At 49.0% G+C, this 24,211-nt stretch overlaps 1 long non-coding RNA gene across 1 annotated transcript; it reads right to left on the bottom strand.

Annotated features, from left to right (window-relative positions):
* Window positions 1-2,417: 2,417 nt before the first annotated feature.
* Window positions 2,418-8,042, bottom strand: LOC125337906. The gene is made up of 3 exons (XR_007208152.1): window positions 7,928-8,042; window positions 5,529-5,586; window positions 2,418-3,609 (listed from the first exon to the last, which is right to left on the bottom strand). It is a non-coding gene; the product is annotated as an uncharacterized LOC125337906 (long non-coding RNA).
* Window positions 8,043-24,211: the final 16,169 nt, after the last annotated feature.

The raw sequence follows: 24,211 nt of genomic DNA, 5'->3' as shown, positions 1-24,211 counted from the left end.
CAGGGCTGGGCTGGGTCTGAAGTCACTGTGGGGTTGTCTTGTCACGTCCTGCCCATCACCAGCCCAGCTCCATGGCTGACCTCCCTCCTCTCAGGCAGCATTAATTACAACTCAACAATTAGCAGGAAGTACCTGAAGCCCCAATTAACTGTGATCTGTAACCATGGTGGTCCAGATGAAAAAAGGGAGCAAGAAAAAACAGAAAAGGAAAAAAAAATCACCACAGAGAAGCTGAGAAGGCCTTAATTAGATTTGCACATTTGCTGCCCAGCAGTACCTTGGAGCAAATATTATTCCCAGTCTCTCCCAGCCTGTCTCCAGTCCGAGCCAGCTCCTCCCCCCTCGCTGTCTCAATGATATTTACTGCTCCATCAGTGTTGTTTGGAGTTCGGATCCCCCCTGTCCCTTGCCAGCCCGGGATGTGTCTGTGTTGATACTGATGTTATTCCAGCAATGATCATCCCTTCCCCTGTCACTTTGCATCGCCCATTTCAGGCAGCACAACCTCAGCAAACGAGCAGCAGCCTCTGCCTTTTTCCCATTTGTGCTTTCCCCTCTTGCTGGAAGTGGTATTTAAATTAAACCTCGCGTTGTGTTCCTTTCCTTCGCTCCCGTGTTTCCTAAGGCAACCAATTTTATAGATCTGGGAAATGGAATCAATATGAAGTTGGATTGTCCTTATGAGATACTCTTAATATCCCAGGAGACCAGGCTTGGTACACCAGGATTAAGGAAAGGGAAAATTACTGAGGGCAGGGTTCTTTGGAGGGCCGTTTGTGTGCACATCTTGGACAAATACTGAAATGGGGAGAACAGGATCCAGGGGTTCGTGTGGCTTTAATTGAAACCGTTTGTAATCTTCATTCTCTTAAATGACACTTTTTATCTTCCTTGCGATCACATGGTGGGTTCTGCTGCGCATTGAGTTCATAAAATATACAAAAATTCAGTGTTCTTTGGAGAAAATTCATTTTGAGTGATGGGGCAGGGATGGCAATTCAGATAATAACTCTGAATGATGTAAAAATGAGCCCATTCTTCAGAATGTTCAAGCTCTGCAGAGCTCTGTGGCCACCACCAGCTCATTTCCATTTTGCATGAAAACAAATTCTCCAAAACTCAGTGAAAGACTTGCTTATTTCTGAGTAACTTTTTTTATTGATTCATTGAGGACAAAGTTTTCTGGCTCGCTCAGAGCATTCCCTGCGAGCGGGGGAATGTGTTTGCTCACAATTATCCCTTGGTGCTGGTGGTTTCATAACCAGAGTTTGTTAGAAATGAAAACTTAATTGAATTAGGCTGGTTACCCTTGGGGGAGCACTCAGGAGAGGAGAAATGTTCTTTCTGAGGGGCAGTTTTGCTTTTCTCCCGGCTGGAGGAGCAGCCCCTGCCCAGTCCCTCTCCAGGGACGCTCCCGACCCTTGGTTGCCCCCATTTTTCTGTGGATTTTCTCTTTGCATTCTGTTGGCCTCCTCTTTTTGACCTCAGTTTTTTCTTTTTCCGCTGCCAAACAGCTCCATCAGCTGACCTGGCCCTGCTGCAGTGCTGGAATTTCCTCCTGCCAGGGCTGGCTGTCCCTGTGCTGTCCCTCTGGCCGGGGTGGATGGACTCTCCTTCCCTCATCCCTGCCCATCTCCTCCTCAGGGATATTGATCCAGCCTGAGCAGCAGGATCCCAATTTCCCACCCAACTGTTCCATGGACTAATCCTTAATGCTGGGGCTTTGCTGTGCTTTCAGTGAGTCTGGTTCCATTTTCCCTCATGGGGAGTGTGGGAAGCAGGAACGCCTTGAGTCGTGAGGAGCCTCCTCCTTAGGGGCAATTAAAATTCTGTCCTCATTTCCTTTTAAAGTGCTCCAACATTCCTGCAAAAGGCCCTTCCCCAGGGCAGGGGTCTCCCCACCAGCTCCTCAGCTGCAGCAGGAATCTGGAATCCAGGCGGAAGAGGGGACAAGGGAGCTTGGCCAGGCCTGGATGGCAGGAGAGGGAAGGGAAGGGGAATTGGAGATGAGGAGTTGGAACAGGAAGAGCAGCAAGAACAGCCAGGGTTGAAGATGATGAAGATCAAGTGCCTAAGATTAGAGCTCTAGGAGTTCTCTCTCTGCAGCATGTGGTGGAATTTTACTCAACTTGCAGCCTTGGCATTTGCCTTTCTATTTTTTTGTAATATATGCTCATCTATTTACCAAATTCTAGGGGAAAAAAAAGGAACTGGGAGTTATATGGATTCAGTGTGCGTAACAAAAATGTGATACCTCATATTCCCTGTGAATATTTTCAGGATAAAAAGGCAGAGAGAAATCAGATAAATGCATCAAAAGGAGTCAGCTGTCTGCCAGAGCTTGTTTTAAATATCAAATTAGAATATAATGGTATGCACAGTTTCCATATCAAATCATGACTTTATTGGCAGGGACTGGAAGGTGACGCAACTCCGAGTCCTCCTACACCCCTGGATAATGGATGAAAGAGTGTTACATGGAATAAAAGCAATTTTGGGATCAAATGCAGGCTGAGATGGACATTCCTGTGGTTCAGACAGGGGAGTGGCTCTTCCAGGTGCTGATGGCTCCGTGCCTTGGTCACTCCAAGGTGACATCTCCGAGCCATGGGCTGGCCCTTCCTCTGCCTCTCCTGCGCCTGGGAGGGGTTGGGATCAGCCTGAGGGTGTTCATTTGGGGTATCCTGGCAGCTCTAAACCCTGATCTGATGTCAGTGATTTCCCAGAAAGGCAGTGATGAGTGTCAGAGTGGATGAGATATTTCATCTGTCCCATACTGTTGGTTTTCTCAGTAAAAAGGCAGTAATGGAAGCAGAACCTGTGGCAGCAGGCTGTGGAGCAGGTGTTGTTTAAATATCGATGATCTGCTTCTGGTACCATCACAGTTCCAAGCACAGGTGGAGCTCGGGGCTTTACCTGGGCCTGTAAACAAACAACCAAGGAAAGCAAAAGTGATCCCAGCGGGATGTGCCTCTCACCAGGAATGTGGGGCCACCCTCCCACTGCTCTGGGTGATGTCCCCTCGTGGGAAATCCGTGGTGACTGACACAGTGAGGGCCACTGAGAACCACCCGTGGGGTTTTGTGTCCCAGCAGATAAAGATGAGCAGGTTGGGTGGTGATTCCTGAGTGTGATGAGACAATTCCCATGGCAGAGGCAATTTCCGAGGGGTTCCCAGCACAAAGCCCTGCTTTAGGTGCAGTTCAAGGCTGTGGCTCCTTTGGACAGGGGGAGCAAAGACAAAGAAAATGGAAATACTCCTTTCCAGGCAGAAGATATATTGCTGTAATATTTCTGGCACTTTGGTCTCCATTCCCTGCTGGCAGTCCCAGCTCTCCAGTAGCTGTGGGCTGTCTGTCAGAGCTGCTCTCCCTCACGCACAGAGTATTTGTTAACTCCAACCATTGGAGGCAAAAAGGGAGGTACTGCGCTGGAGAAGGGTTTTACAGATAACTGCCTGAGGCACCAGACATTTTGGAATCAAAATCTGGAAAGCAGAGTCATTATTTCTGTTGTTTTAATGCCTGCTTTTATTTTCTTTCTTATTGACAAATGTTCCTTAGCCCATCTTGCTGTGGGTGGTTTTCTTCGCATTTGCACTTTACAGAGCTGTTAAAAAAGGAAAGAAGAAAGAAAAAGACTTTATTTAACCATCTTGGCAGTGTGTCCTCCTTCGTGCTCCCTCACCCTTTGCTGTCTCTTTTTTGACTTCTGATCCATGGACAGAGATTCTGGAATCTGCTGCTTTCCTTGTGAGATGGGAGTGGGAAGTGTCTGGGACAAATGGGGGTAGAAGGGAAATTTCTCTTCAGCCCCCTCTGGCAAAGTGTCAAACAAATCCCAGTGTTCGCCTTGCTGAAGAAGCCACCTCGAGGTGTACAAACAGCCCCCCTGGAGGAATGTTTCAGCACTGGAAGAGGCTCCACAGGCCAGGCATGCACTCACCACCCCTGGGAGAGTCCAAAAAATGAGTGGAGATGTGAGACTCCATGATATGGGGTAGTAGGGTCAAAGGTTGGACTTGATGATCTTGGAAGTTCTTTTCCAACCTTAATGAATCCATGATCCATCCCTGTGGGGGTGTGATTTTAGTGACATGCCAGGGCTCGGGTCAGGGCCCTGGAGGCTGTTACAGCAAAGCACTCGGCTTGTGCTGCTCAGGGGTTGGGTTTAGGGTGCAGAGAACACGGAGCAAGTGAATAAAGTGCTGTAAAAATAGGGAGAGAAATAGAGAGGAGATGAAGAGCTGGGACTGCACAAGTTGTTTGTCCCAATGACCTCGGGAGGTCTCAGGTGCCTGGAAGGAATTCATGGTTATTCATGGACATAATGGTAAAGGGAAAAAAAAGCAAAAGGATGGGATGTGAGGCTCAGAGGAGTAGGAAATGTTTCCTTCCAGCAGCGCAATGAGAGTAGCAGTGATAACCTGCTCCTCCCCTTCCAGCAGCTCGGAGCTGTGATCCCTTTGTGAGCCCCACAAATCAAAAGGACAATCTGTGTGAGTTCAGGAGAGGCTTTGTGCGCTCCTGATGGGGACAGTGACAGAGAACACTCCTGGGACCGGCTCTCCTCGGCTGAAGAGTCTCTGAGCAAGTCCTGACGAAGGAGAGCTTTTCAGGGAGAGGGAACATTTTTCATCAGCTCTCCTCGAAATGCACAGCCGAGTTTTTGGTTAGACAGCCCTCTTAAGGCATCTCGCACTGTTGCAGGGCTGCCGGCGGCTCCAGCCCTGCCGCGGAGCGCAGAAATCGAGCCCTGCAGAGAGCAGCAGCACTCCGGGTGGCTTTTTGCCGCTGCTCCACGAAGTCAAGGGCTGAGGGCGCTGAGCCATTCCCTGCTGACCTCCCTCTCCTTTGGGAATGGCACTGGGATGCGGGGGTTCAGCTGCTGTTGTGAGGGACACGGGGAGCAGCCCCCACTCCTGTGAGGAGGGGTTCAGGTCTCTGATTGTCAGAGAAATTGGGGAGGCAGCAGCGGGAGCTGCTCGGGGGTGCAGCAAGAGAGGGGCTTGTTCAGCCTGAGCAGGGGAAGTACATCAGGGAAGGAGGTTTTGTGCACAAACCTCTTGGGAGCATCGGTGCTCTGCTCTTAAAAGGACAAAATTTCCCTCGTTATTTCATGTATTAATTTATTAATTATTTATTTGCATTTCATTCTTTATTGGCAGGACTGACAGACACTTGATACATCTGAATTGCACGTGTTTGTCTTCTCAGTAAACCCTTAAACCCAGGGTTTAATCTATTGCAGAGGTATTGTGGATTTTAAAAGCTGAATACACTGACTTTCACCCCCCCCTCCGCTTTATAACAATATGAAAATGTAATCTGATAACAGAAACACCTCCAGGTCCTCAAGTCATCCCTTTCACTTGGTAACATTCAGATCAATCTATGTACCAACATTATTAATTGCAGCATTTTATTTGCATTTTTAAACCTGTTTGATTAACCTGCCCTTGCACTGCGGAGCTCAGCGTCTAGACTGACAGATCCGCACAGGAAAATTAAGGATATAAACTTGTTTACCGAGATTAGGTGGAATCTTTGCAGTTCTCTCCGCAGCCTCCCCAAATGAGCTCGAGCCCTGTAAAGACAGGGAAGATCTTTATCGGATTTCTCAGGCAGCGGAGGTCTGGCAGCCCTGACTGAACTCGCCTTAAATTTCCCCCCTTCCCTGTCAGTGGCCATAAGTGACCCCGCGTTTGCCGGGAGGTGTCGGCACAGGATGGACCGAGGCTGCGGGGCTGGAGCGGCTCCGGCCGGGGCACCGCGCTAGAGGGGGCTCAGCGACAGCGGCTCCGCGACCCCCGCCCGAGCCGCGGCCCCTTCCCGTCACTGCACGGCCGCCGGCCGAAAAAGGCCGATAAACCCGGCTGCAAACACGTCCCGGGGCGCTTCCCCCTCGGGGTCCAGCGCTCGCTGTGTCCGCCCGGCTCGGGCTCATCCCGGCGGCTCAGGGCGGGGCACGGGCTTGGGGCAGAGGCTGCACCTCCGGTGCTCTCCTGGGCTCTGCTCTGAGCCCGTCACGTCACAGGGACCGGCCTGACTTCACTGGCAGAGGCAGGGAAGAAGTTTTAATTGCTGCGTTACAATAAACTGGGCGTGACACGTAAATATTGCAAGGGGCGCAAGTTCCCAAAATCACAGCAGCGAATTTCTCTGCTTGTTTCCATCCTGGGCGAGGATGAACAGTTTTTTTCCAATTGGATTGCTACTGTAATAGAAATATTATACTGACAGCCAAGCTTGCTCTCCCACCTAATGCATTTTCAACTTTTTAATGCTGATTTCGGGAAATGTGGCTCCTGCAATTTGCATCCAGCTCTCAGGAAGTGATGCGTTATGAGAACATCTCATGTACCTGCAGAAATGACTTCCACCAATAGCTTTACAGATGGAAGTGCTTTTATTTTAAAAGATTGCTGTGGAAATGGTGGGTTTCTGCTTTAGCCTGTGAATTAAGGACACTGGGAAGCTCAAACACTTCTGCTGGGAAACGGGAAAGGTCCAGGTGCAGCCTGAGGATCCCAGGGCAGTGAGGAGCTCCCCAGCCTTGCCTTCCTCGTCTGCAGGAATACCACAATTTGCTACCAGAGAGTGAAGTCAGAGCACTGTAAGATCGCCTGCAGTGGGAATTTCATATTGGCACTGGAATGCCCCAAACACCCAGGCACTGTGGATTTGCATTAAAAGAGTTTTTACAGCCAGAGCTGGGGCTTTAGGGGACTGGGCCTTCCAAAGCACTGAAGAGTTTATTAAACTCTGTTTCCATTTGTGCGCAGCCGCATGGTCTGAGAAGCAGATTGGTTGTGAAATTTTCATCAATTGGTCATTAGTGGGTCATCAATTCATAGCTGTGGCTGAGTCTTTCACAAACACAAGAAGTGAGGCTGAAGCAGAGCCAGGGTAGGACTGGCCTGGGATTCCCAATCCTGGGGGATGCCCCCAAATCCACAGTTTGGGTTCATTATCGGGGACAGATCTATCAGATGCCTCTGCTGGGGCTGAGCTGTTGCTTCCTATTGTTGCCTGAATAGAAAAGATAAAGTTTTCAGAGCTGTCAGTCTGGGCTCTACAAGAAGCAGTAAAAATAAACTTTAGAAGTAAATCTCAAGCAATTGGAAGAGATGGTGCTTTGATACAGTTTCCTCAAGCCAACTTGCAGCCTAAGCAAAATTATACACAGCCTTTGCCAAGCTCAAGGTTTCCAGAATGCTTTGATTTCCCCCTCCTTTTCCCTGCACTGTTTGGCACTTTCAGGGTGCAGCCCCAGCAGGCGTCACAGACATAACAGGGGTGTAGGAACAGGGATTTTAATGGCAACATGACAGAGACATCACCAGGGATCCAGGGAAGAGGGAAGGGGGCTGGGATGGGGGGAGATAACCCAGAGCTGCAGGAGGCTGAAGGCTGGAGAGGTGTTTTGCCACAAGTTTTATTCATCAGTGGCATTGCTGAGTCAGAGAAGAAGGATCTACATTAAAAGAGCTGCTTTTGGATCACGTCCTAATGCAGACATTTCCTACTGGATTTTTTTACTGAAGATCCAGCAACCCCCCCAGTCAATTCACAGCAGTTCACAGAGGGAACACAATGAGGAAATGATTCCAGCTGGGAATCTTTGCAGAGTTTTCATGGAGGGCTCTCAGTGCCCACCTGGGATTTCCCCTGTGATAAAAATAAACAAGCTCGGGCCTGACTTCCCAGGCTGGGTTGGGATGCAGGACTCACATCCAGCTGCCTGGAGCTCATGACTTCTTCCTGGGTTTTTATTTTCACTCTTCAGGGCCTTCAGAGGTTGGGAGAGGGCAGAGCCTCTCCCAGAGTTCTCACGCCCTGTCCTGAGCGGGGCTCTGTGGGTGCTGTGGGGTCACCTCAGAGCATCCCGGCCCTCGCACAGCCTTCCCTGGCCCCTTCTCACTCACCACGTTTGTAGTGCTGGGATCTGGGGCACCTGTTGGAAAAGTTGATCCCACTTCCCCACCCGAGGAAGTGACAGAAAAATGCCAGAGTTCCAGGTTACTCCTCCTTGGCAGGAAGCAAAATCTCTCAGCTGCTTTTCCCTGACTCGCCTGGCAGGGAGGAGTTCTGGTTTTTAAGGAAGGCTTGGAGAAATCATTGCAGGGCAGGACCAGCACTCGGGTCCTTTAATCTGATAGAATTCTGCACTGGGTGACACAAGGGTTGACTCTGTGCTGTACAGGAGATGACAAATGGAGCGTCAGGGCTGGGAATAAGTCCCCAGCAACGGGAAGCCCTCTTTGGTTCTGCTGTCTCGCTGTGTTACAAGGAACACTCGCCCTGCCTGCAGTTTTTTATTTTTTTTTGCTCACAGATTGGCCTGGTGCTCTCACTGGAAAGGAAACAGGAAAAAAGTTGTACCTCTGGTCTTCCTCTTTGGTTACAATTAATCTGATCTGTGTTCAGCAAGAGCCATTTCCGCTTGTACACACAATGCAGCAGCCTTGCAACTACAGTTCCTTCTACATAAATCAATCTCTGTTTAATTTTAGCCTGTACTGAATTTGACCAAACCCTCAGGAATTGGTTATAAAAGCTCAACAAGTGCAGCTTTTTATTTGGATCAATTCTGAGGGCTGTAGGCAGCTACTCTGTAATGTAATCACTGCTCATGGAAAGTGGAAATGGAATTCTTTATTGTTTATAATGCAAATCAGACAACGAACTCGGAGTCATCTCTGCTGCCTGCATTGTTCCCAGTTCTGGAAACTTCACTTGCAAGTTAAAAGTAGGAAAGTTTTCAGTACTGCAAGAAAGACTCTTATTTTAAAATATTCATTTTTAAATTATTTATCATTTGGCATCCATATGGCTGTGGTGTAACGGGGCTACATTATCTATGGACAGCTAATAACTTTAATTGGGCTTTAACGAGGAAAATGCTTTTTCTGTGTGTGCAGCCACGTGATCCTGCGCTGGTCCTCAGCCACTGAATGAAAATGAGGGGCTTCAAAACTCAGCCAGTTTGGATATTCCAAAGCTCACTGCAGGCAGGAGATCTCCAGTGCTGGGGGTGAATGTCCCTCACCCCAGAGCTTGCTGTGATTGCCATAAATCCCCTGGAGCAGACACTGGGAGAGGTGGGAGAGGCCCTGGGCTGTTGGAAAGCCAAGAAACCTCGATTTTATCAAGAAACAGGGCAGGACTTGGAACGAGAGGATCTTCAAGGTCCCTTCCAGCCCAAACCATCCTGTGATCCCATGAAATTCCACAATCCCACTCTTGGCTTACAGCTTTGGAGGAGTTTTGCATTTCTTGATGAAGCTGAGGCTGGGATTTTATTTTTTTCCAAGTCTTCTCCTACCTGCTAGTGAATGAATCCCAAAAAGATTTCTGTCACTTTACAATGGGAAAGGAGACAGATTGTGCCGTTGCTTCAGCTTTCATTTTAATACCTGCCAATACCACTTTGCAAATCCTGGAATGTAATGCTAAAAAAAAAAAAAGGAGAAGTGTAGCTAACATGAGGTTAAAAAATGTCTTTAGTGTGTAAAATATGAAGCTGGATGACACATAGGCAGCTGCAGATGCACTAATTTGATTTCATGCCTTAGAATCAACTGTTCCCCTGCAATGAAAGGCACATTTACATCCATCTGTCAGAGTAGGTTCCTTGTCTTTCCAGAGCTCCTCCGCTCTTGTTTCACCCCAGCTTTTCATCCCGTGCTCTGCTCATGGGGGCGAGTTTGGAGCAGCTCTTTTTTTTCCCCAGATCTCCTGTGTTTTTCAGGAACTTACAACAAAAATCTATTTATTTTTTATCCCCCCCCGCCCTTTATTTTCTCTCTCTTCCGAGTCTCAGGGTGTTATTACCGGATTAGGAGACACAGAACACAGGACCTGAGTGTTTGAGCTTTAATCCTCGTAAGCCAGAGCCCAGCTACAAAGCTGGGTTCATGACACTGGGAATCACTGGGTTTGTAGCAGAGGGGAGCTGGGCACTGGGGAGGAGCTGGGGTGGCTCCTGGCAGCCTGGGAGGGGGTGGTGGCACAGGGGGGCATGGCCAGGGAGGGCTTGGCATGGAAACAACGAGGTGCCAGCAGAGTGATGGAGCACCCTGAGCCAGAAGGAGCTGGATCTGCCTGGGAAGGGCTGGATCCCTGCAGCACGGGGCCAGCAGGTGCCCTCAGGTGTCCCTGCAGGTCCCTGGGGTCCCCTGCCCCAGGCCAGGCTTTCGTGTTGCGTTTGGTTTGTCCACACCACACACTGCAACTGAAATCAGATTTAGATCTTGTCCTGTGCTGCAGGTACGAGCAGAATCGATATCTTTCATATTCTCAGCACAGCAGGAAATCCTGGAGATGGAAATTAAAGGTGTCTGACAAGCTGCCGGAGCAGCCAAAGCTGCTCTTGCTTTTCCAACTGGCTTGGAGTGAGCGACTCATGGGGTTCCTCAAAAGTTAAAACGGGGTTGTGAGTTAGTTTGGCCCATTTAAATACACTTGCCATTAAGGTGCCGTCACCCCTCAGATATTAATTTGCAGTACTTCACAGGATCTGTTGTTCTCATCGACTAAAACACGCTGTAAAACAAACCCTGGGTGGAAATATTGTAGCAGGAGAAAATCCCAGTGAGCTGCTCAGTCTGTAGTGCTGGTGGGTGAGGGATTTTTGCTGCTACGAGATACAATGAGCTCCCTGGTGCTTTTTTCTGCTTGTAGGGAAGAATCAACTCGTGGTAGTAGAAGCTGTAACAAATTCTTGGCAAAGAGAAACAAAAAGCAGAGGTCAGTGCTGAAGCTGCATGAAGCTTCTTAATTTTTGCTTCATGAATTTCTATAGTGCTAAACTGACATTAAAGTGAAAAGGGAATTGTCATTACCCCAGCTATAATTACACAAATTCCAGCTGAAAAACACCAGAAACTGCTCGGAGCTGGGCTGTGCAGCGTTTTCTTCTCTTGGCAAGGGCTTGGCTGTGCTCCTGGGAGGTTTCAAACCAGCAGCTGCCACAGAGAAAGGGACAGACAGAATGCCTGGAGTCCCAGCCTGGCTCTGTATGAGCACCCTGAACAATATTTAAATGATTTTAAAGCAGTAAGCAGGGCAGGAACTGTGAGTGTTATTTCCCTGCTGATGAGATAATGATTGGGGTCAGGCAGGGGCTCACTCGTGTTGAAGTATTCAGGTATTCAGGGGTATTGTGAGACACCCAGAATCCTGCAGCATCTTCGTTTCTCTAAAACATTTGAAACCCTCAACATGCTCAGAAAACCCCTTGATTTCTGTTACTCAGGCACACGAGGGTGTGTTACTGTTCGAGGATCTGATGTGTGAGTGAAACTCCTACGCCCTGACAAGGAGGGATGTGGAAAGGACTCCCTGCCCGAGCAGGGAATTGTGGCTCTGGGAATGCTCCTCTCCGGGGGCTTCAGCTGGGGCAGAGCTGCAGAATTGAGGGGTTTTGGTCACGGAGGCAGAGCCCAGCCTGGCTGGGGGCGGCTGACTCTGAGCACGGAGCCCTCCACGAGCACTTTGCTCCTGATCCTCCTGCAGCAGGAGCGGCTCTGGTTGGGTTTAGCATTGCCGGGTGAAATACAGGAGAGAGAATCTCCTCTTCTCTTCTAATTCCATCTCCTCCAGCCTGGAAATTAAAACTGCTTCCTCAGAGGGACCTTTACCTTCTACATCACACAGCCTCACCCTCCCCCTCCGCCTTGCCAACACTTAATGGGCTGTAGGAAGCCAAACCACGAGGCTGTGAGCAGAGAGAAATGATAATTCATTCGGGATGGAGGCAGGAGGCAAAATGTAATCCATCATATCTGCTCTATCTCATTATGGAGGTGAGATACAAGAGAGGGCAAGCTGTTAATAAACTGGTGGATGAAGTTATTTTACCAATCTGTTACAGCAAGCGAGGACAGACAGGGGTAGAAGTGCATTATTCACACCTTTTCCTAATCCTTTTGTTCCCTGTTCTGTGGAAATGCCTTTGTAGAGCCGGGAGGGCAGCCTGGCTCAGGGAGCTGCCATGCACACCTCGCACCTCTCCAGCCCGGGGGTGAGTCCCGCTTTGGGAGCTGCAGGAGGGATGCCCAGGCTCAGGGGGCAGGGGTGGTGCTGGCTTGGCAGAGCCATTCCCTGCCACAGCCACAGCACATCTTTCCCCCGGGAATTGTGTCCCCTTCCCCCAGGAGCTCTGGCAGCTGCCCCTGCCATCCCTGCGGGCTGTGAGGGGCTGGAGGCAGCCTGGGGAGCCCATCCTGCTCCTGCTGGGGAACATTTTGGGCATTCCTGGTATCCCTGCTGTCCCAGCTCGCTGTGCACGGACACCCAGCAGCGCGGGGTACCCGAGTGCTGCTCTGCGGGGGCTGAGCACAGGCATGGAGCTGTTCCCAGTGCCCTGCTGGGTGTGCTGGGAGCAGGAGGGCTGGAGTGTTACGTCCCCCCTAAAACACTCCCACCTTTTCTTCACAGACAAATGTTTCTGTGGAGGTTTGATATGGCCAGGTCTGAAAGCTGCCTTGTAGGGGAGCTTTGGAGGCCTGTGGAAAATGCACCTCGGAGCCCCCTGGAATTACTTATTTCTCCTTTTCTTTCTCTATCCACAAAGCTGCTGCTTCCTCTTGTGCTGCTTTTCATCTTTTTCATCTCTCTGGCAGGGATGAGGCCTCATTCTGGAGCCCACTCTGGGCAGATTTGTAGCCTGGCTGCGCTAACAAGGTTTCAGTTTCAAGGCTGTCAGCTCAGCAGAGGAGCTGCACATCCTCACTGTGGTTTGTGTGCAGTGCAGGAGGGAGAGCTCAGAAGGAAAATGTTCCTGTGCATCCCAAACCTGTGTAAGAGAGTTAGTGAAAAGGAAGGGAGGTGATCAATGTGCCAAGAAGGTTTTTCTAGAAAGAAACCCTAAACCAACCCCAAGGCCCTGCATGTGCAGACATCCCTCCTTCCTTCACTGTGGTTGTTACTTGCTTGGGGTTCCCACAGAATTGGCCATGTCTGAGTGGGAAGGGACCCACAGGGATCACCCAGTCCAGACCCTGGCCCTGCGCAGACGCCCCAAAATCCCTCCCTGGGCATCCCTGGCAGCGCTGCCCAAACACCTGGAGCTCTGGCAGCCTCGGGCTGTGCCCATTCCCTGGGGAGCCTGGGCAGTGCCCAGCACCCTCTGGGGGAAGAACCTTTCCCTGATCTCCACCCCAGCTGTCCCTCTCTGTCCCTCTCTGTCCCTCTCTGTCCCTGCTCTGTCCCTGCTCTGTCCAGCACCAGCAGTCACGATAAAAACAGAGGAACTGCAGAAGACAAATGAGGTTCCCGAGCTGCACAGACTCGCCCCGTTTGCACCGGGGAGGAGGAGATGGAGACATCTACCTCATTAACACCTCGCTGTGATCACACGGGGCTGCAGGGCTCCAGACTCAATGTTTTCCAATTCAAAGGAGAGGAGAGCAAATTTACGGATGATGACTTGATTAAATTTAAATTACTATAAAAATATCGAGGCAAGGCTTCAGTGGTGACAGGAAAATCTCCTTCAGCTTTTCCTTCCCGTTACCCAGGATTTCACTGAGGCCCATGAGGAGAGAAGAGCCTGCAGTTTTCCCCCTTCATACTTGAATTTGTTTTTACACGATTTTTATTTCAATTTCTAAACGTTAATTTTTTTTTTTTTTAATGTGCAGCAATGAAAAATAGCTTTGAAAATAGCCAGGAAGGGACTTTCTAGGAAGCTTTTATGTTGTCAGCCCCTGCACTCGAAATGTCTTAACCCTGAGGTTCAAGTCAACAAAAATCCAGAACCGATGGAAATGTTGGCAAACACACCAAATAATGAGTTCTGCGCTGCTGTTCCTCTCATCTTGAGTGAGCCAGAAACGGCCCAGGGCTGTGGAGAAGGGAGGAGATTGTTGGTGCTTCAGGGTCTTTCACTCCCTGTAAACAGCTCCAAGTGTTATCAGAAATCCCAGTCTCAGTTTCATCCTGGAACAGAGATAATGGCCACATCCCAAAAGATGCTTTTACAGAAGGCACTAATTATCCCTCCTTTGTCAGAGCCTCACCAGGGTTTGCTGACTGATAGCCTCTCCTCTCCTTGGAAATCTTCTGTTCCAGAACAGAACTCCAGTTCTTGAAAGCCAGTTTGAGGAGATGTCGGTGCCATGCTGAGCTAAATCCTGAATAAAGGATTTCATTTCCCAGAGCTGCTGCCTGGCACCTTCCAGAAGCTCCCCTGGGAAGGCAGAGCAGGGCTGGGCTGGGCTGGGCTGGGCTGGGCTGGGGAGATCTGCCAGGGGCTGTGGGGGCTGAGCTGGACCCAGGGCAGGGCAGGGAGGGGAGCTGGAGCTGGACCAGGCACTGCTGGCAAAGCTGCCAATGCCAGGAATGGAGGAATTGTAAAAAAGTGGGAAAAGACCTTTGAGGTCATCCAGTCCAACCATTCCCAGCACTGCCAAGGCCACCACTGACCCATGTCCCCAAGTGCCACATCCACAGGGCTTAAATCCCTCCAGCAATGGGGACTCCAGCACTGCCCTTTGCCTTTGGCAAAGAAACTTTTCCTAAAATCAAAAGAAAACTCCCCTGGTGCAACTTGAGGCTGTCAGTGCTCCCCAGAGGGTTTTTTCAGCTCTTTGGGCGTGGCTGCTGTTGCTCGTGGCCTTGCTCAGGTCCTGCTACAGCGCTCTGGGTTCCTGGTGGGTGTCCTGGTTCCCCTGAGTCTCCCAGGTTTGGGGGTGTCCTTTGGGAACCCCCTGTGCCCGCCAAGTGCCCCTGGCAGCTCAGCAGGAGCAGGGCTGCTGGTGTGTGCCAGGCAGGCTCTGCTGCCTCCTCGCAGCCCATCCATCTCCCCAGCAGTGCAGCGATCCCACTCCAATTCCAGGTTCCCGGTGACAGGACGGAGGCATATGGTGCCGAAAAATTATGATAAATGCATATTATCATCCCCTGAGCCATCCATCAATAAGCACTTTCCTGAATAAGCTGGGGGAAGCAGTTAAAGTGTGCTCCAAATCTGCGGGGTCTGTGGTCCTGGAGGGCTGCACTGCACATTTTGCCACGGACAGGCATTAATGAAGGTAATTGAAGATGTTATTAGGAGAATGTGTTTGTTATCAGAGTTTGCTTATGGCATTATTACTCATAGCCACACTTCATTAATATCCATTTTTCACGGCTTTGCTCTGTCGTTCATTGCTCGCCTGACCTTGTGTCACTGGAGGAAATGTCAGAGATGAAGAATCTGTACTTAGAGCTGTGCCACCCTCGCTGCGGGGGCCCTCAGTCTCCAGGAAAAGCCCATTTCCTGAGCTCTTAGAGCTCAGCCATACAAGTCACAGACAAACATCTCCAGGTCGGGAGCTGGGCATGCAAATGCTCCCTCGGTGTTTGTGCTAATGAATAAGTTATTGCCCCACTTGTAAAACCTTCCCACAAATAAACACGGAAATATCAGCTGATGGAGAAGCACATGGCTCTGTTTGCCTCTGGAATGCAAAAGTGACTCCAGATTTGCTGGTACACATCTCACAAGGAAATGTTTTATTGCATTGTTATTGGAGATGTTTAATGATCATCTTTTGTTAGGATCACTGTCAGGTTCCTGCACACAATCACATTTACTGGAGCTTTGGTTTTGATGGCCGCGGCTGAGTCAGAGATTTTCAAATTATAGCAGTCAGAAATAGAAGAATTAGCTTGAAAATGCTGATTATAATGGACTTTGACACCCAAAAAGTTGTGGAAAAGCCCTTTCCAGAAAAAAGCAGGCTGCAATCTATGTGAGAATTGCAATGAAGTGAATCCGTGGAGCATAAAACACTTGGGAAACAAAAACCTTATACTGGGTGCCATCCCTGCCCATGGAACCAGAGGATCTTGAAGGCCCCTTCCAAGTCAAACCACTCTGAGATTCTGGGATGATGATCTTGGATTTGGAGAACTGAAATTCAAGATTTCACTGTTGTACTAATTGCCAGCTCAGTATAATCAAGGGACAGAGTTTCCTACGGAACCAAAGCAATTAAAACCCAAAGGGACCATCCCACAAAGAAAAGGAGCTGGGCTTTGCCACCCTGAGCCAGTTCATGCCCTGGGGCCAGCTGGGTGTGGGCAGGGGGCACAGGGGTGGCTGCAGTGCTAATTGAGAGAAGCCCCGCGTCGTTATCAGGATGATTCTTTGGCAGGAACGTCCTAATTCTTAGAATATCGACAGTTTGGTTAATATGTTAATGATCTTAATTTCCATATTGAGTTTTGTCACTTTAATTTGTTCAACATGCCAGCACAGAGTATTGGCACTGGGAAATCCATAGCAGGAGTCACAGGCAGAGATTCCAGACTAATGATAACACATTGCTCGAAATTGTCTTTTTGGGGTCTGGCTCAGGCCGCCCCACTCTGCCACTCACTTTTCTGGTTCTCTGCTGCACCCGGTTCTGTGCTGCTGGATTTTGAATATCCACGTGTGTTGCTCAGTTATCCCAATTTCCTTTATATCTGTGTTTCCCCATGTATAAATTGTCCAACATTCTGTTTGTTCAGTACCAGGTGCTGGCTAGAAATGATGCTCTGGGAGTTCAAGAGAGGGATGACTACAAAATTTAATGGTGTGTCCTAGAGAGGTTGAACTGCATTATTGGCACATCCGTGTTTTGGGTGAATGTCAGTAAAAAATGATCAATATTAGTTAAGGATCTTTATGTAAGTACCTGAAAGTCTCTGTTTTCACATTTAAACACATTTATGGTTATTATCCTCAGCTGAGACTGTAAATTCGAGTGCCTTCTCCATCATCCTGGGTAACCACTGACACAATCCCTTCTCCAGAGCTGCAGCTCTTCCAGGGAATCTCACTTTGCAGGGTTTGGCAGCTCTGGGGGCCCCCACCTGAAAATCTGCCTAATTCAGGCTAAAAGCTCCCAGGTCTGGACACCCCAGCTCCACTTCCAAGGTATTCCCTGCTCCAGTTCTTTGCTGCCTCACAGTTTTCCCCAGGACTGGAACAGTTCCCAATTTCTGCAGTAACTCCAAAGGGGAACCTTTTCCCTGTAAACTCCCAAATGCTTTTCCTCAGGTGCAGATGTTTCCCTCCCAGAGACACATCCCTGTGTGCCCTCCCTGCTGCCGTGGATGCAGGGACACAGCTCCATCCCTTCCTGCCCTGTGTTTGGGAGAGCAAATCCCAGGAGCATCCCTGGAGCAGGGAGGCTGAGTCCTCATTAATGCACTGCAATATCAACTCCATTAACATCGAGTTCTCACTCAGCCCTGGGTGTTACTTAGGGGTATTAATCAGCTGCTGCTTTATTTTAATGTGCTAATTTGGGATTAATGAACAGCAAGGTTTGATTTACAGAGAGATCTTTGGTTTGTGCCTTCCATTGTAGCTTCCCTTCCCTTTCCTTTTGCCCGATTCCAGCTCCTGGCTGGGCGGGATGAGTTACTTTGAAATACTCCTTATTTCGCTCAGCACAGTCTGGAATTTCAGTCTAGGGCTGCGTCATGCCTGGTGAAGGGCTGCATTAAGATTGTTTTCCAGTGGGAAAATGTTTGTCCTTTGCATGGAAGGCTTTCTTTTCTGTAGTTTTGATTCTTTTTTTTAAAGGATTTATTTTAGTCTTAATAGAATTTTGCCGTGCACAAACAGCACCCGCAGACCTGTCTCTTCCCACGCCCCATCCTGATCAATCCCTCAGCTCCTCCTGTCTGGTTTGAGAGGAGACTGTGCCCATCTGGATGGAGGCAAAGGCTTTTCTGAGGGTTTTTTTCTTATTTTAATTAGAAGTGATTTCATTTCTTCATCATTCATCTGATGATTGGCTGTACCTGCCCTTTCTTAGAGTCTTTTCTCTTCATTAGTGTTTATGCTTTGTATAACTAAGAAAATAATTAACCGTGCTGGGTTTTATTTGCAGCACTTTGCCAAGATGTTGGTGGGTGTCTGCACTAGATCATAATTTGATGGTGTCTCTGCAGCCATGCAGAAGCAGGAGAAGAAAAATGCCATATAAACAACGGCTCAGACAGAGTTTGAATGATCCAGTAATTTTGATTTATACTTTGCATTCCGTGGAACTGTATTAGCAGTTAAAGTCGATGGGTAAACGATTCCCAGCACAAACGGAGTCAGAAACACAAAAGAAACTCCCCGGGTGAGATTTAGTGCCGGGCACTTTGTTCAGAGCCAGGCTCTGGGTGTAAATCACAGCCCTGGTTTCACTCCTAACCACCAACCTCCAGCCCACAGTGATCTGTCCTCGGTGTCTGCAGGAGCTGCTCAAGTGCAGCTCAGTTCCCATCTCCTTTCCAAAGGCAGGGAAAGCTCATCCCACACCCGGAGTGACGGCAGGACCTGGCACCTCCTCGGCACAGACCCGGGGCCACCTCCTCGCTGTGCATCACACCAGGGGCACCTCCCTGTTCTTCAAAGCAGAATCAATTTAATTCGAGCTAAAAGTCCCCATGCCAGGAGGTCTCTTGGACAGGAACAATTCCCTTGTACACTGCTCCATCCTGTGACTCTGCTCTGGGGAGAGCAGGAAATTGTGTCCCAGCCAAAATCCCAGCAGATAAGGAAAATGCTCAAGGGATCTGAGCTACAGTGCTTATAAGGTACTGGAGCATCTCCGAGAGTGTCATTTATTGATGTCTTGCAAGGGAAATGTTGATTCCTTTTTGTAAATTGCATTTTTCATCAAAACTCACTGAGACTGAAAAATCACTTGTGACTGACAGGCTCTGTGTGCTCCAGTTTGATGTGAATGTTTTGGCTGGTGGAGCCGGAGAATAGCCTGGGAATAATTACCCAGCCTAACACGTTCCCTGGGTGACAGACAACATCTTCATTTCACAGGCCAAGTTGTTTTAAAAGACTTTTCCTCCTGACTCTTGTCTCCCTCTTCCCCTAATGGGAATATTTCCCACCTCTCATTTCTCTTCTTGAGCCCTGGGCACACCTTTGGCAGGACAGGAATGGTTTGAAGCAGCCAGGGGGACTCCAGCTCCAGCCTCGTGTGTGTGTGTGTGTGTGAGAGTTCAGAGCTAAAGCTTCACTCCGTCTCCTGAAATTCCAGAGGACAGGGCTGCTGCAAGCAGCTGCCACATCCCACATCCCTCTGCAGCCCAGGGTGACCTGCTGGGGAAGGAGGGAGCTCGACAGCCGTGCCACATCCTCTAATTCCCTCCGTGGGACTGTCACTGCCACTAACAGCGGAGTGTCTGCGGTGACAGTGACGCTCTGGGATGCTCCCAGCCCCTGCTGGCTTCTTTTTCATGCCTGAAAACCACCTCAGGTCTGGAAAAAATCTCTTTCCTCACTGAAGTAGAACCCTTAGGGACAGGGGATATCCCTGGCTCTGCCCTGGAAAAATCCCCTTCCCCACAGGAGCAGAGCCCTGAGGGGCCGGGGACATCCCTGGCTCTGCACAAGCCCTGCACCAGGGTTATTCCTGTCCCTGCTCCAGCTGGCACAGGGCAGATCTGGAGCTGCTTTTGGAGTGGCCCTGGGGGAATGGCAGTAAAAGCAGCTTTATCCGTGCAGGGTCTGGCCCTGGGAGCCTCCTGCCCTCCAGGTTGGGATGTGTGATGACCAAAAGTTTGAAAGGCATCACAGAGCTCGTTCATTGCAGGGGAAGGGTGGCAAGGGGGCATGGAAGGGAATGAAGACCAAAACATCCTACTTTAATATGCAGATGGCAGAGTTAAGCCACGAGATTTGTGTAGCAAAAGAGAATAATGTCCAACATTAAGGGAGTTATTTCTCAGCCTGATTAATCTCCCCATGAAATCAAATGGGTTGGAAGGGATGTGCTCTAATGACTTGCTGAGCCTTGTTTTGCACAGTTCTATAGAAATTGCAGACGTGGAAAAATTATAAAGTCAAAGAAAATTTTTGGCCATTTTCTTAGGTGGAAGGTTGGGTTACACGTGTCCTGCCTCATGGCAGCCTTGGAAATACAATGGTTTGATGGCAGTTGGCTGCTAAGATTGGTGGGGGAGAGAATACATTTTAAACCTGAGAAATCTGTGTGAGGGCACCAGTGAAAGATGGAATATAAACCCCAGGAGTTGCCCACAGAGCAGAGGGAATATTTTGGGTCCTATTTGCCAGACCTGAAAGTGAGTACTCACAGCAGATTGCCACTTTCTGATAAACAGATTGGCTTTGGTGCATCCTGGGAAAGTCTGGAAGACTTTCAGCAGAAAATAAGGTAGGCTGAGAAATGGCAGCAGATTCATGAGGTAGAAATAATTAAGGTAAATCCTGGAGCATTTTAGTTCCCCTTCCTCACTCTGTTTTCAAACAGAATATTCTGCATGGTGAATTGTGGAAATGCAGCACATGCTGGGAGGTTTTAACTGTCTCCTCAGATCATAAAGAGGAAGAAAAGGAATCCAGGTCTTGTTGATGGTTTAGGAAAAAGCTAAACAGCACAGGAAGAAGAAGGCTGTACCTTAAAAATTAATTGTTCAAGTACCAGGTCATTGTGGAGTAATGCACCGTGAAATGATGTTATTCTCCAGGAGAATTTCCATAAAGTTTAACACTCCATGACACATTCTTTTCCTATTGAAGTTAGTTAAAAATAGTACATGAAAGTCCTCGGTGAGTGGAGGGAGCACAAGGAGCCTGGGTGGAACAAAGCTCCGGGAGCAGGGCTGTGCTGGCGGGCGCCGAGGCCTCGGCAGAGACATCAAACCCGCCGGAGCGATCCCAGGCAGGCCCAGCACTGAAGGAACATCACTCTTGGTGGATTTTTCCTGTTACTCACGTTAGGATAATGAGATTATTGGAATTTTTTTTTTTTTTTAATGAGAAGGAGACAGAACACCTTGGTTGCAAAATGATTTAGGCCCAGAGCAAGGCCATCAGTCTGGGCCTGATTGCTGTCAAATGCTGGGAAATTGGAGCTTTACACGGAGATTTCTGGGGATGGGCCAGGTTTTTCCTGCTTGTTCGGTGTCAGATGAGATGGAGGAAATATTTGTTGGGAATGTGTGGTTCTTTGAAAGGTTGGGAGGAATAAAAACAGGTCCAAGTCCAGGTCCAGGGCTGGGTGGGTGGAAAATGGCTCGGGAAGGAAGTGGAGCCGTGGGCAGGGGGTGAGGGATGTGCCCGTCGGGAATGTCCCTGCCTTCAGGACTCTGTGCTGCTCTCCATGGGCTGCACTCGACCTCAATTCACAGCACAATTCCCTCCCAAGGAGCATTTCTAGAAAAGCGTTTGTTTATTTTGCAAACAGCCCACCAGGCAAGCATCTGTTTATTTACATGTTTTATCTCTGTGACAAGTGAAGCCTCCTGGAGATTTGGAGGCCTTTTGAATTGGATCTGAAGTGATGATTTTTCTTAAAATAGTCTTCTGGACTGGCTCTGCAGGCGCTGGGCTTTGTGATGCTCCCAAGAATAAACACACGCTCCCAAGATTTGCTGGCACGAGTGCCAGAGCCCACAAGGGTTTTAAGTAGTGAAATGAAAAGGTGACTGGGCAGGGGGGTCTGATGGCCACAGGGGAGAGGGATGATGGGTGAGAGTTTGGCCATGTCCTGGTGGAGAAATAAAACCTGAACAGAAAAAGACACTGCCTTGTTTTGTAGACCTAACATGTGGACTTCTTGCATTTTTAAAAGAAGTCTTGAATGACTGTGGAGTGGAAGTGCCTGAGGTGATTGACGGGCTTTTTTTGAAAGTTAGACTTTCAAATTTATTGTGGTGCTCTTGGAAATATTGCCTGTGCAGCTCCAAACCGGAGCAGAGTGCTCCCGAGTACTTCATCCCTCTTTTTTATTTCCTTTTTACTCCCTCAAGCTCTGCAGATGCAGCAGTTTTCTGGCAGGCGATGATGGGCCAGAACTATTAACCAGCTTCTAAATGCAAGATTAATTTATAGGCTGGTTTTATACATGACACTGCCTAGGAAGGCGTGGAGAGAAAGGATCCAAGCTGTGGCTGTGGCTGCAGAGCCCTGGGGCACACGGGGAGGGTCCCCGGGCAGGCTGGGGTGGAGCAGCACGGGTTGGATCGTGGCTGGTGCCTGGTCCAGCAGCCTGCCTGTGCTTCTGTGGGGATTCACGGGCTGTCACCACCAAGTGTTGTGAGAGGCTGCAGGGGAAGGCAGGGGCTGCCCTCCGGCTCCTTGGGCACTCTCCTCTTCCTTTCCTGTCAGCTGATGGGAAAGAATTTGGGTTAAACTCAGTGCTATTTTTCATCTCTGATCATAGACCCATTACTGGATCTTCCATAAGCTCTGAAGAGTTTTAGGGCTGAGGATGCTGCGAGGGGAAGGAGTAATGGGAGGGGGAACAGTGGGACAAACCCCTTCTGGTCCATTTTGGAATTAATGATTTTCAGAAGCTATCAGTTACAGCCCTTAACTGGAGAGCCCAGATTATAAAGAGGAATATAATTAGTGGCAAATGCTGTGAGATATATAAAGACAAATAGGGGACTGGGATGAATGGGAGCTCATAAATTTTATTAAGAACCACATTTGTATGTAATCATTTATTCCTGGGGTCCCTGGAAGTGACTCCAGACTGCAGGATGTGCACACTGGAGCTGGAGAGAGGTCACTCCCTTTATTAAATCAAATGTAAGAGATTATTGATTCATAAAGAAAAATGGGTGTGTTTTAAATGGGGAGACAAATGGACTCAGAGTGATGTTCCCTCTTTGCTATCAAGCGGCTCTTTCCAGGTTTGCACTGGTTCCCCTGTTGCTGGGATTAAATCATTTTTTCCCCCAGAATCTCCTTTGTCCTGAGGGAAGTTCAGGGCCTGGGTGTTTGCTAACAGGAGAGCGGGGACTGCTGGAACCTGTAAATCGTGGAAATAAGGGACTTTTATATTTCCTTTCAGCTGTGGATCCCAAAACGAGGTGTGTGAGTGATCCCTGCCCATTTATAGGTGGCGGAACAAAGGTGCAGGGGGATGTTAGGAGGTAATGTTGTGTTCCTGGAGATCCGGAGATCCCCAGCAGGACCTCTCTGCATCCCTGGGCCCTTTGCTGGTGACTGCAGGGACACAACCTCGCTCCCACGCTGGCTCTGCTCCAAGCCATGCACACCTAATCATTATTAATGGCAAAAAAGGTGACCTATAAGCTCCTAAATAGACTCCATTTTTAAATCTCCTATTTTCCCCCCAATCCTTCAATCTAATTAGGCTCACATCAGTATATTATTACAGAATGTAATCATTCCTTTCTTCTAATAACATTCATGGATAATTTTATTTCTCATTTTCAGCCTCCTACTCCTGTGGTGTAATTAGTGTCTCTGGCACCTCGTGACGCTCAGAATGAGTTGCAGCTGCTAATTGCTAATTGAAAAATTAGAAACTCAGTTAGAAAAAGGATCTAATTAAAATGAAATTAGATAAAGTCCCTTCAAACTAGTTTCTTCCTCTTTGCTTTTTCCCCCAGTTTTGTGATCCCAGAGCCATTAGCACTCGCCAATTACATTTAATTGTTAAACACAAATACATTTTCATTCGGCTTCGTACAATAACCTTTTATTAGTGAAACACATTTAGCAGGGGGGGCTGTGAGTCTCTCCTAAATTTCATCAAATCACCTCCTGATCCTTGCTGGGCAGGGTGGGGCTGCCCTGGTCCTGAGAGGAAGTGGTGAGAAATCCCTGGATGCGTAAAAGATCTTTTGGCAAATGTCCTGTCCTGAGCTGTGTGTGGCCATCAGGTCGTGGCACTGAGCCCAGCAGGGGCTTTCAGGGTCCAGTCCATTCCCTCTTGTCCTGTCCTGCTCTCATAAATAGAACAGAAAATACCAGAGATGGAGAACTCGCTGGTTTTGTGGGGGATTTATTCCTCGATTCCAAAGTAGGAAGGTCCCAATCCCCCCAGTTTTTGTCACAAAGGCAAAGAGCAAAGGGTGTAAGCAGGGCAAGAGCCTCTGTCCCATGGGGTGCTCCCAGGGCTCCAGCCAGAGTTCTGTGGGTGATGAGATGTGATGGGAGCCTGGGAGCAGAGCATCGGGACCAGGAGAGCCCCGAGGCCTCGGAGCAGCCTGGCCCTGAGCTGCTCCTGGGGATGATCCTCCCTCATCTCAGGGCAGGGGTCACCCTGCTAATTACAGCCCTGCTCTCCTCCAGGAGCAGCCCTGTGCTTCCCAAGGCTCTTCCTGTTCCCTCTCTAAACATGGCAAACACACTCTTGGAGAGCTCTTTCAAGGTTACAAAGGACTTTGGGACGAAACAACTGAGAACCAGAACAACATCTGGATTTTTATTGTCC

Source organism: Corvus hawaiiensis, chromosome 24 (assembly GCF_020740725.1).
Source record: "Corvus hawaiiensis isolate bCorHaw1 chromosome 24, bCorHaw1.pri.cur, whole genome shotgun sequence".
In the NCBI taxonomy this organism is placed as follows: domain Eukaryota; kingdom Metazoa; phylum Chordata; class Aves; order Passeriformes; family Corvidae; genus Corvus; species Corvus hawaiiensis.
This window is presented reverse-complemented; position numbering and strand designations above follow the sequence as displayed.